Source organism: Apium graveolens, chromosome 8, assembly GCF_009905375.1.
Source record: "Apium graveolens cultivar Ventura chromosome 8, ASM990537v1, whole genome shotgun sequence".
In the NCBI taxonomy this organism is placed as follows: Eukaryota; Viridiplantae; Streptophyta; class Magnoliopsida; order Apiales; family Apiaceae; genus Apium; species Apium graveolens.
Window position 1 is genome coordinate 192,474,303 of NC_133654.1, and position 10,610 is coordinate 192,484,912.

Consider the following 10,610-nt stretch of genomic DNA (forward strand, 5'->3'; position numbering starts at 1 on the left):
AGGATTAAAAAATCCAAAAATAATTGGATGGATGAAATACTCCCGATACTTTGGGCTTATCAGACTACTTGTAGAGTCACTACCGGAGCAACACCCTTTATGTTGGCATATGGAGCGGAGGCAGCTGTTCCTGTGGAAATATCACACTCGTCCCCCAGAATCCAGGCATACAATGCTGAAGAAAATAAGGAAGGGCAAAGACTAGCCCTGGACCTAATTGATGAAGTACGAGATGTGGCACATGTGAAGATAGTGGAATATCAGAAAAGGCTTCTTGTCACTACAACTTAAGGGTGAATGAAAGGTTCTTCAAGCTAGGTGATTTAGTTCTAAGGAAGGTGGAAGCTTCTGGTGTTGGGCAGAAGGGAAAACTCGCCCCAAATTGGGAAGGGCTATACAAGATCAAAAGTGTTCAAGGAAGAGGAGACTATGGATGGTTTTGAAGTCCCAAGAACTTGGCACGCTCAAAACTCGAAAGTCTATTATGTATAGACCTGGAAATACTGGTATACGACACGTGAACACGGTACGAAATGACATGAATAATTAGTGTTTGGGTTTGAATATTTGGTACACGAACATGAAAGTATACGGACACGAAAACACACGAATATAATCAGTGTCGGGTTTGGGTTTCCAATATAGGTACACGACACGGAACGAAAGTACATGGAATAAATAAATAATTAAATTTTTGAAAATATATAATATATATATATATATAATAAATACCAAATGTGAATTTTACCTATTCTAAATAACATATATATAATTGTAAACATTAAAATATATTTTATTTTTCCTTGACCACATGAGTGAGCACTTCACCATTTAATTACCTATTGCATATTTTAACAATTAATATTTTTTGTATATAATCCGTATACTTTAGTGTACTAAAGCGGGTAAACACAAATATATTAGTTTTGAGTTAGTGTCACCAAATTGGTACACGAATGCAAGTCTGGGTCGGGTTCAGGTTTAAGGTTTGGTACACGAAAACACGAAAGTACATGGAACGTTTGTACACGACACGGAACATTTTCAGGTCTAATTATGTATAAGTCTGATGGGAAAGATGTTCATTTGTCAAAGTGGCAAATAGGTTTAAAAGTGCCTAGAAGCTTTGCTTACTTAGGATTTTATGTTTTATAAGACTATTATTTTTCAAGTTTAGTTTTATCAAGACTTGTGTAAGGGATGAATCCCAAGAGTTTATGAAATTTGTAAAATTTCCAAAATGTGGTATTAAGTTCCTACAACACACAAAGTTATGGTAAATGAACTAAGTACATGAATTCAAATAAAAGGCATAAAGTTCGATAAATAGAAGAGACTGATATAAGTTCTGAACATAAATAACAAAGCCACGCAGGGCCAATAATAACTCTAAGGGGCCGAAGTATCCTCAGCATCTATGTCTCCCCTCCTCTCTCACTCGAAGTCTCAGTAGTATCGGTCTCCGAAGAAGAAGAGCTGAGGTCCGCTGCAACAGGTCTAGAAGATGACTTTGAAGGAGGGAGAAGCTGATCCTGATGGATATCATCCGAGATAACTACACAGGTACGAAACCTCTGTAGTAGAGTCTCATCATCAGGACACACATAGTTTTCCGGGTTAATGTCTGGATAAGCCTCGTTCACGGTCCCAAGGGCCATGTCCCAACCAGTCCTGAAAAACCCGGGGAAAACTGAGTCATCCCTGACCCTCATGAACTGAGCAAACTCATCTGTATCCAAGTAGGCATCAATAACTCTGTCTTTCTCCGCCTTTAGAGTAACTAACTCAGCGTTATCTTCCCCTAGCTCATCCTCCTTGCACTTCATCTTCTTCTCCAGCGCAACATACTTCCTTTGTTGCCTCTTGAGGGTGTTATCCGCATTGTCCAAGGCTTTCTTCCAAGCTTCGGCTCATCTAATAGACGCCAGAAAGTAGGCGTTGTTCTGAAAGAAAATGAAAATTATAAATATATAAGGCAAGGGAATAAATAACAGGACAATTGTGATAAAGGAAGTAAAAGAAGTATATACTAAAGCAATGGACTGCGCCCCCATAAGCTTTACCTCTCCAAGTCTGGACCATCCACGATATCTGTAAAGTCCTTAGGGGTCACAGAATGGTAGGACCAGTCCCATGAGTGCTTCGTGGAACCAACCACATTATCCCCTGGACGAAATCCTCAGAGAGGCTGGAAATCATCAGTAGCAATAGAAGCAGGAGCAACTGGAGTTTCAGTACACCCAGAAGAAGCCTCCACCATGGGCTCCTTATGCTTCTTCAGAAAGGAGGGCTATGTTAGCTTCCCGCGAGTATCCAAACCCGTAAGTATAGCCTTCTTCATCCTGGCCGTTTCTTCGACAACCGGCATGACTGAATTATTAACCTCCTGAGCTGATGAAAAAGAAACAAAAACAAAAAATAAGTTACGTTAATTACGTTAAAAAGAAAGAAGACTTTAAAGAGAGTGAGAAATACCCTTCTGAGTAACCGAAGAAAGTCCCACTTGGATCAAGAAGAACTCATCTAAAGTCCAGCTGGGAGTCTAGCCATTGTCCTTAATTAGCTCATCATATATAACAGTTTCCTCGGGGGATAGGTGGATGGTTTTGGGGCTGCCATCAGTGACCTTCCCGAAGGAGGATCTAAAGAGTGTGCCCCAGTCACCATTCTCCCATCTAAGCCCAACAAAACTATACCTCCAGTGCTGGTTGTTATCAGGGATAGAAGCACCGTTGAAGATTTATGGAGACTTGGGTCTTTGTCTAATATAGACCCAACCAGGCGGGGCACTATTATAACACTTCCTAAATATAGCTACGGAAAGGGGAAAACCACTCCTAAGGCATAAAACCATGAAATAAAGGATATTTCTCCAGGCATTTGGGGGAAGTTGGCAAGGATTAATTTGCAACTCAGCTAATAATCTTGGAATAAATTCATGAAAGGGAAACCTAAGCCCAACATAAATAACATCTTCATAAACAAAATGGGTATCTGGTTTCTAGTGGCATGTACAATCACCACCCTCAACGGGAATTAATTTAAGAGGAGGACAAACATTTTAAGTGGTATTAAGAAGGTCGATATAAGATGCATTATACCATTTATTACAATAATCGAAGGAATCTAAATGAGCATTATATGGGTATTCATCTCCCCTAGTATTAATCATATCAATCAACGACATATAAGAGGAGCGAATTTCGATGTCGTTACCTCGCTTAGAAGCTGAAGTGATCTTTGCTGCCCTTTTTGAACCTTTGTCAGCCATTAATGGAGGTTGAAGAAAAGCTTGGGGCGGAAGAAGGTGGTCGGAAAAGGCTGTTTTCCTACAGGAGAACTCTTGAAGGTTGTCGACGTGTGAGATTTCACTTCATTCCCCCTCTTTATATAACCCCCCCAGCCGGTCATTGGGCCGGTAAAAAGGAAGTCTAACCGGCTATTACCGGTCAAAAAGCCCAGCCCAATTCCTGGGCCCAATTCTGGAAACTTCCAGAACCGCCTAAAATATATATATATATATATATATATATATATATAAATAAATAAAATATATATATACAAGTGTATATATATATATGTATTTTGGAAAACTCTAGAAAGTTCTGGAGAATCCAAACAATTTTGGGCCTGGAAACAATTATAGCAAGCCCGAAGTTCTAGGCCCAATTAAAAAGCCCGAAAAAAAGGGCCCAAGATCAAAGAGCTCAAAAAGGCAAGGCCCGTAGTCAAACATTAGGACCAAAGTGATAAATCCCACTAAGAAGGCTCTGGGAAAAGCCCGATTTAAGGTTGGAGCCCAATTTTAACACTGAAAATTCTGACCGAGAAATGGGTCAGGATCTTGGTCGAAAGTCTCTGATCGAAAAAACCCACGCCCGGGATTAAAGAGCCCTTAGTTCGGTCAGCAAATCGTGAGTCAGCTTTTACTCCTGACCGAAATTCGGTCAGAATTCTGATCGAAAATCCCTGATAGAAATCATGCACGATAAGAAAATAATGGAGCTTAATTCGGTCAAAAATTTGAAAGTCAACATCAAATCCTGACCGAATTCGGTCAGGATTTCTGGTCGAATATTTCTGATCGAATAGAGTCACGACCAGAGTCATTTTGGGCCCATAATTCGGTTAGAAGTTTGAGGTCCTGACCGAATTTCGGTCAGGATCCTAATTCGGTCAGGATCCTAATCGAAACTTCCTGACCGAAAGAAGCTTCGACTAGACTATATGGGAGCATAATTCGACCAGGATCCTAGTCGAATAGATTCTTGGTCGAAATTGTGCATAAAAAAAGAGAAGAAAAAAGGATAAATTTCAGGGAAAATACAGAAAAATAGTGAATTCTAAAATAATTCCTCGAAAAAATTAAAAAACTTCAGAAAATTAAGGATAAATCCTAGTAAATTAAGTAAAATTCCTTGAAAATTCCTAGAAATTATGAATATTTTCTAGAAATTAGGGATAAATCCTGAAAATTAAGGAAATTTCTTAAAAATTCCTAGAAATTATAAATATTTTCTGGAAATTAAGGATAAATCCTGTACACTAAGGAAAAAAACCCAGAAATTAAGGGAAAATTCCTGAAAATTAGGGGAAAATCCCAGAAATTAAGGGAAATTTCCTATAAATTAACGAAAAATACCAAAAAATTCCTAAAAAGTAGGAATAAGGTAAGGAAAGTAACAGGGAGGTTCCAAAACAACCTTGAAGCCATGTACAAGGCCAATCGTTGTAAATGTGTAGGCCGCTACACACTTTACGCAAAAAACGATGCCCTGTAAGGGAACAAATGAACTTAACTTTTGCGAAATCTTTTATGGTTTCCCATAAGTTGGGGGCAAATGATAGGGAGTAAAATAAACCTTGATTGCGTAATTAATATTGCATTAATTATACCTGAATTAGGCTGACAATAAAGCTCATTATAAAGGGCCCAAAACCCTGAGATAAATCAACTGATAAGTAAAATCCAAATAAGGACACAATTTCTTGGAGATTGTCCTCCAGGAAATCTCATAGGATAAGGAATCAGTTTTCTACTTCCTAGGACTCCAAAGTCCAGTCTAATTCTGAGACTTGTCCACCAAATCTCCTAACCCTAACCTAATTTAAAGGCATCCCATGCCTATATAAGGTGTCTCACCCCACAAATCAGAATTACGTTTTTAACTTGATCCTTAGTATACAACAAGGTACATAGGTATCTTATTAAGGAAGATTGAGTCATGAAACACAAGAGCAGTCAAATCGAGCCTTGAAGCTTACGAACCCTAGCATTAAATATACCCTAAGTTTTAATCCATAACAAGTGTAATGATATGTCTACGCAGCTTAAGGACCGTGACATAAGGTGTCATAATTATGATCTAGAATAATCACGATAAGATTCACACTAAAAAGGATGAATAGTTTAAAATATGAGGAAAATTTGGAATTTTTTTTCCTACATTGGACATGACGTAGAAGTTTTAGTCAAATTAATCAAGGACCATGATTGAGAAATCTGTTATTATCAAGGAAAGGCCATGTGGTGGCCGACACTTTAAGTAGGAAAAGATATATTGAGGATGACAAATTCCAGAACAACTGATGAGAAGGATCGCATGAATAAATTTTGAAGTTGAGACAATGTGAAGAGAACCCTTTACTACGTAACAGGAAGACTTAAAGATGCCTAAAAATGTAGGAGGATATTAGTCAAGACCGAATATGAAAGGGATGTCATTGAGTAGGCAAGTAAGTACTCGACATGCATGGTTGAAAATGAAAACAGGACGGTGAGGATTAAAATTTTGGTAATTGTAACTTGTAAATGACCCGAATGGGAGTAAAAGTTTATTATAATAAAAATTTTGAAGAAGGATTATCAGGAACTAAGTAAGCCATCATGCTATTTGGGGATTTTGAGTTATAGGTTAAATAAGACCACTTATTATATTATGCAAACGATAGGTCTCCACCCGATGAAATTGTAATAAACACGGAAGAGATAATGGGTGAAAGAAAGACCCTGTGGCAATTGTTCCAGGAAAGAACCCAAGATTTCATTTCACAACTGGATTATTTCCTAAAGTATTTTATGAAAAAGAACGAATAAAGGCACGACTTAGAGTTCTCAAATCGACAAGAAGGGAGAGAGAACTATCTAGACCATTGAAGATACGTCTAGCGGCTTGTCTTTTATTTGGAATGGTTAGGATAATCACCTACCGGGGACAGAAAATTCGTGTAGATATACTTACCATGCGAGCATACGGAAAATAGCCGCTGATATCCCTTACGAAGGACATGGAAAAATGGAGGATGTCATTGTTAGAGCTGACAGAAGGCAAAGAAGATCGTACACGCCCTTTAAAGGATACTGGTAGCAGTTCCCAATGCGAATACGTCTAAGGTGCTAGAGAGAATAACGAATATGACCCTTAAGGTATCGTAGTACTATAAATATTATACGGGAAATAATTAAAGAAGTCTGACCAATAGCGGAAGCTGAGTATTCCACGATTTTAAAACGTATCAATCAATTGCGTACGAAATGGTGCTTCCTTCAAGATGGCAGTAGGACCACGATGTGCCTTACATTACTACAGGAAGAAATATTAAATCTGGCGCTAATCATGTAACAGGAGACGAGTGTGTAAAAATACAACGGGAACTTCTTACATAAAACAATCGACAGGGATGATGCCCCAAAATGAGCAAACATTAAGGAACAAAACTCTAGCACTAGTAAAATTGATGGAGGGGAATGAATAAGTTGAAGGACCATTCCAAACACTAGAATATGCGCTAATATTCCATATTATAGATTTTTAAGGGAGATGAAGTGACCAATTGACATTAATCGAATTACCGACAATAACGAGTTATCATGCAGACATTGGAACAGCTACAAAGCTTTGTACAGACGAAAGAATCATTCTCCTTTATGTTGGGAAAAAGTTTGTAAGCGGAGGATACTGGACCATAGTTGAGTCAATAGACCAAAGAAATTTGTAGAACTTATAAGAATCCGGCTAGTGGCAGCCCAGGATGAACAATAGAGATATGCAGACTAGAACTATAAAGACCAGAAAGTACGAAGTAATAGACCAAGGATTGTTGAAAGTGCCTCTTGGGGAGGGAGTGATGAGATTCGAAAGGGAAAGAAATGTTGAACCCAAGGTTTATTGGACCGGTTGAAATCTTTAAGGATTAAGAAATTTGGCTTATAAATTAGCACCATCGTCGCACAGTCGCCAAGTTTATAACGAGTACCATGAATCGATGTTAGGAAATTTAACTGTCAACGCCAGACATATGATTGAAAATGAGGTAATTAACTTGTAGCCAGACTTAGCATATGTGGAGCAACATGTAGAGATCATAGGTCTACAGGATCGAGTACTCTGAAATATATATTTGACGGACGAGTGAAAATTTTATGAAGAGATCCAATATTGTGAAGTAAACGTTAAAACTTGAGGTGGTCATATGAGAAGCGTATCCCCGCCCGTTTCTAAACTGATCCCAGGACAGAATCCTTTTTAAGGGGGGAGACTGTAAAAACCCGAATTTTTGACATCGGTAAGAGACCCTTATAAATAGTAACCTTGCGGTTTTATAAAAACTTTTGTGACCAAACCATATACGATTTTTTAATTTAAGATTCCAAGTTGATATTGTGATTATACGTACCAAATGAGTGTATGTAAAAGCCATTCGTTTCCGGAGAAAAATGAACTTTGTAAAACGACCTTATATTACGGACTATCGAGGAATACGAGAATCACATTAAGATTAAAAATTTAGAATTCTATAAATTAAAATCCAAGTACAAGGTTTCAAAACATAAAGGATTTATAAGAAAGAATTTACCCCACGAATCGCTTAAGAGGATTTATCGAAATTACAAGAATTTATCATGATTGCAAGGAAGCGACCAAGTAATTACGTATGTGAATGAATAAATGAACCAATACCATACAAATTCTGTGCAAATTCAATACAAGCTAATTAGAAATAAATAGTCCAAGCTAGCTAATTAAATTAAAAGCTATTACAAAACAACTTTCCCTAAAATAAGGATTCTTATTTTTTTAATCATGATATAGCTTGATAATTGGTGTGCAAGCTAGGCCTAGACTTGGAAAAAGAAAAGCTTGTTCTATACACCTTATAAATATACGAAGCATACAATTTCCACCACACTTCCAAAGGAAGCCAAGAGAAACTCCCCCCCCCATTAATTTCATTCCATTCGGCTTTTTCAAGAAGCTAAGGAAATGGAAATCAAAATCTCAAGCTTGGCTCATGGAACAATTCTCCAATTAATTCCTAGGCTTCCTACATATCAAAATAAGGTAATATAAATGTTTCAAAGAATTTTATTAATGTTTGGATGGTGAAAAAAATCCATGAAGATGAAGATAAATAGTAACCTCTAGTTTATTTTGTTATTATCTTGATGATCTAAGGTTCTTTAAGGATAGTTAAGGACACACCACGCATCATTAATTAAGAAGAAAACCTTCCAATCTTTCAATAAAGGTATAAATCCTTACCCAAACTTGTTTAAGGTTTAAGTTTCAAGAAGATTATGGGTCTTAGTTGTAATACTAGTTTTGATGGTTGATTTGTTATTTTCTTGATGTTTAGTTATTTAGTTACTAATATTAATGTTGTGGCCTCAAAAAATGATGTTATTGAGAGGATTAAGTGTTAAGATGATGGTAAGGTGATTGTTGGTTGTTGTTTAATGATTTAGAGTGAAAACAAAACCCGAGTCGCGAGCGTAATGTCGATAAAATGATCGAAACATAATCATAAGTTTTCTGCAGAAGTACATAATATATAAACTGTGATTTCTTGAAAAGTAAGACTTGAAAATTATAGAGCTTGAATTTAAGGATCATTAAGGCGCTTGAATAGATTGATTTCGATTTACCATTCAAAAGTTAGGTCCGTTTTAGTGAAAACGATTTACGCGACAAAAACTGCTATGAATTATGAACTTTGGAAATATAAATGATCAACTTAGAAGTACTTAAAAATTATGAAATTTTTACAGATTTAATAAATGGAATATATTAACTTCCATAAAAATTTCAAGTAAAATTATTTATTTTTCAATTTTATAAAAATATCGGAGCCGAGGTCGCGCGGAGTAAGAACACCAAACTCAACCCACTTCCATTAAACTGCCACTTCGGGATTTTCACCCATGTTACCAGAAAACCATTTTCAAAAGATCTATTTTAAATATTTTCTAGATCGCGCACATGAAAATGGTGCATCAATTGAGTTAACGGTTTGAGAGAAATCAACGTTTTAGTGAAAGCGGTATGAATAGTAAAACTCTGTAGTTGACCAAACTTTTAAAATGCTTTTTACTTAATTAAATTCATAATTTCACAATAAAACTTTTATGATAAATATTAAAAATACTCAAAAAGATCCTTGAGGTGATTTTGTAATAAAATATTAATTTTTCGATTTATTAAAAATATTAGAGTGCGAGTCGCGTAATAGTAACATTCGGTAAAGTCCACTCTAGAAGACCATTTTGACCGTCCGTTTCGACCAAGGATTGATATTTATTTCGAGTCGGTCGAATATTGAAAATGATAAGTATTTTACTTATTAGAAATATAAGTCTATGATGGGATTAGGAATACTGATTAAGATTATAATATTTGTTGATTAGAAAACCCAAAACGAGAGCAAGACGAAAAACGTATCTTGAACTCCAGGCAAGTTTAGAAACCCTAAACTTTCAAAACTGTTATGTTTGTTTTTAAATAACTGCAATATATGCATGATACTGCTTAAACTGTTTTACCAAACAAGATATTTTGTTGCGAGTATTGTTAATATTATTGATATATTTAGACCGAGAGTCGGTCGGTGCAAGTTTATAAAAAACTCGGAAGTATTCCGAAGGTGTTTATATTGAGATATTTACGCTAGCAATTAGCGTGGTATTATTTATTATAGACCGAGAGTCGGTCGGTATAATTTATATAAAAACCCGGAAGCATTCCGGAGATGTTTTGGACGAGTAAAGTCCGTACATTATTTTATTCCAAAGGAATTGATGTCCTCTTGCGAAGTATTAAATACCTCAAATTTATTTAAAACAATTTCCAAAGATCGTAATCCCTCAACTATGTTTAATTAATCAAACAATGAATATTATTTCAGATATTCATTTAAATAGGAGAAGTATTCTCCAATAATTATTTTATTTAAATTCAATTATTTAATATTATTATAAATCAATTTAAATTCCTAAACATAAATTAGTTGAGAAATATTATTTCAAATATTCTTTAAAATGAAATTATTCGAAATTTAATTATTTAATAATTATTATTTAATTAATAATATTTACTAAATGGTTAAATATGATTTAAAAATCATAAAACCTATTTTAAAAATATATTCTGAATTCCCGAAAATCATTCTAATACTTTCCAAATCGTCGAAAAATATTATCTCGACGTATTTTAAATATTTTGACTATAGTGTCAAAAGATAACTCCCCCTTAAGTACTTATCTGTTGACAACGGTCAACTCACATTATCTTACTACTTCCTCCGAAAATTCTCGGAAGTACATATATACATAT